Raw genomic sequence first — 3,352 nt, 5'->3', positions numbered from 1 at the left:
TCCGCCCTGCCCGCTTGCCCGCTCCGCGTGCCCTCTCCAATGGGAGCCCTGCGCGGGTGGGGGCGGGGCCCGAGGCGGGGCCGGGCTTGGGAGAGGGTGGGACGTCAACCTTTGTTTCTTGTCGGGACTCGTGTGAGACCCTTTTGGTTTGTTTCGTGCGCAAGGAACAGTCGTCATTCATTCATTCCTCCATCCACCAATTCATTGGTCAAATAGATATTGAGCGTTCTCTGAGTGCCAGTGAACAGACGAAACGATGCCATTTTTCATTCAGCAGATTGGCAAGAAGTTGCCTTTGGTAACACCAAGCCTGGTGCCATGAGTTAGATTGTTCTCTGGCAGAAAGATTAAATCCAAACTGTGTTTACCCTGTGCGACTCCTATGTGCCATTGCAGGCATGTGTGCCTGGAGAGTTCATGCCAAAGAAAGGATGTTACCTGAGGCTTCGATAGTTTTGGTTAAAAAAAATGGGGGAGACATACATGTCCACCAACACAGGACTGCATACAACATGATGGTAGGTCACGGGAAGGGAATAACATGCAGCAGATAAAAAGAATGAAGTCATCAGGGAAATGAAAGCTAAAACAATGAAATGCCACTACACACTCACCAAAATAATTAAAACTAAAAAGACACAGTAGCAAGTACTGGTGAGCAAATGAGACTCTCCTCCACTGCTATGGAAATGTAAAATGACACAACCACTGGGAAAAAAGGTCTAGTAGTTTCTTATAAAATTAAATGAGTACCCACCATATGACCCAGCCATTGTACTCCTAGGTATTTACCCAAGAAAAATAATACTAGATAAAAAGAAAGAAAGAAAAGAAAAAGAACCACAAAGAGCCCTGGCTGGTGTGGCTCAGTGGACTGAGCACTGGCCTGCAAACCAAAGGGTCACCGGTTCGACTCCCAGTCAGGGCACATGCCTGGGTTTTGGGCTAGGTCCCCAGTACGGGGGACACAGGAGAGGCAACCACACACTGATATTTCTCTTCCTTTCTCCCTCCCTTCCTCTCTGTCTAAAAGTAAATAAATAAAATCTTTCAAAAAAGAAACCACAAAGACATGTAGGCAAATGTTCATAGCACTTTTATTCATAATGGCCCCAAATCGAAAGCAACCCAAATGTCCATCAGTGGTTGAGTTGTTCAACAGTGGTTCATCTGTACCATGGAATACTCCTTGGTAATAAAAGGGACCAAATACTGGTAAGTGCAACAGCATGAATGTATTTTAAAAAGCATTATGTCAAGTGAAAAGTGGCAGACATTTCTGTAGGAAGTTCTAGAACAGGTGCAGCCAACCAACCCCTGGTAACAGAACCGGAGCCAGGAGCTCTTTGCAGGAGGCAGTGGCTGGTGGGGCTGTAGGGTGTTTCCGGGGGACTGGAAACGGTGCTGTGGTTACACAGATGGGTTCAGTTTGTGACAGTTACTTGAAATACATTACATTTTTTTAAATGGAAAGTTTTTAAATAGTTTAAGAAAGAAAGAGGCGGCCCTGCAGCCCTGCAGGTTGTAACAAGAGTGAATGTTTATAGGGAGCTTACTCAGTGTCAGGGGAGGTATTTAGTGCTTTATGTGAAATCTTTATAACCATTTTCTGGTTGGGGAAAGTGACACAGAGAGATTAAGCAACTTATTAAGTGTTCTGCATTAAATCCTTAAAACCATTTCCCAGTTGGGGAAAGTGACGCAAAGAGGTTAATTTACTCACAGTCACAGTTAGTGAGCCTGGGTCTGTATCAGGATTTGAACTGGTGGAACTTATCCTCCACACCTGTCGCCACAACACTGACAGTGTAGCACAACAAGGCCTTTAGGTCCCACTAGTGAGAAAAAATAGCAAATTGTGTTTAGTGTTTAGTTGTGTGTGGTATGAGAGAGAGAGAGAATATTATGTACAAAGGTACACATACACATATCTGCATGAAATGAAATAGAAAAAGATCTCAACACTCTAGTGTTTGTTAGAGGGACCAGGATGGAGTGGAGCCAGCAAAGGTGACAGGTTCTCTTGATCTATGTTCTCTCTCTCTCTTTAAAATAATACCTTTTATTTTATTTATTTAGTTATTTTTAGAGAGAGGGAAAAGGAGAGAGAAAGACAGGGGGAGAAATATCAATGTGCGAAAGATACATAGATTGGTTGCTTCTTGCAGGCCCCCAACCAGGGACCTGGCCCGCAACCCAGGCCTGTGCCCTACGGGGAATCCACCAGGCTAGCACTCAATCCATTGAGCCACACCAGCCAGGGCTCTCATTCTTTTTTAATAGGAAAAAATATTTATATGTTTCTTGGGTAATTAAAATTCTATTTCAAAAAATAGATTTAAGGCCCTGGCTGGCGTAACTCAGTGGATTGAGTGCGGGCTGTGAACCAAAGTGTCGCAGGTTCAATTCCCAGTCAGGGTACATGCATGGGTTGCAGGCCATGACCCCCAGCAACTGCACATTGATGTTTCTCTCTCTCTCTCTCTCTCTCTCTCTCTCTCCCCCTTCCCTCTCTATAAATAAATAAATAAATCTTTAAAAAAAGAAAAGTGATACTTTAAAAAAATAGATTTAAACAAGCCAGTCACAATAGGACAATTATTGTATGACTCCACTCATAGGAGGACCCCAGAGGAGTCAGGTCCATAGAGACAGGAAGTAGATGGCGGGAGCCAGGGGTGGGGGGAGGGGATGGGGAGTTAGTGTTTAATGGGGAGAAAAGTTCAATTTGGGAAGATGAAAAAATTTGGGAGACAGATGGTGGTGATGGTTACACAACAATGTAAATGTACTTTAATGCCACTAAAGTGTACACTTACAATAAATAAAATGCTAAATTTTATGTTATGTATACTTTACCATAATAAATGGTTTTTAAAAATATATTTTTAGCTCTGTGTGGCTCAATTAGTTGGGAATTGTCCCGAAAAACAAGAGGTCACTGGTTTGATTCCTGGCCTGGGCACATGCCCAGGTTTCAGGTTCAGCCCCAGTTGGGGTGCATGAGAGAGGAAACCAACTGATGTTTCTCTCTCACATAGAAATTCCTCTCCCTCTCTTTCTCCCTCCCTTCCCCTCTCTCTAAAATAAATTTTAAAATAAATAAATAAATAAATAAATAAATAAATCTTTTAAAAATAGATTTTTAAAAATATGGTGCAACACAGCTGTAACAGGAGACACTTGGGAAAGCCCATAGGAGGGGTCCAACCGAGGCATGGATTAGGAGATCAGAGAGGGCTTCCTGAATGGGAGACCTGAGAGCTGGGCGAGGATGAGGTGGTGAAAGTAAAAATAAAAGCAGGCGTGTACTGAGCAGTCAGGTGCCAGAGGAAAGAGAAAAAGAGTGAAG

This window comes from Phyllostomus hastatus, unplaced genomic scaffold (genome assembly GCF_019186645.2).
Source record: "Phyllostomus hastatus isolate PE091 unplaced genomic scaffold, TTU_PhHast_1.1 phas_contig_98, whole genome shotgun sequence".
Taxonomy (NCBI): domain Eukaryota; kingdom Metazoa; phylum Chordata; class Mammalia; order Chiroptera; family Phyllostomidae; genus Phyllostomus; species Phyllostomus hastatus.
This window is presented reverse-complemented; position numbering follows the sequence as displayed.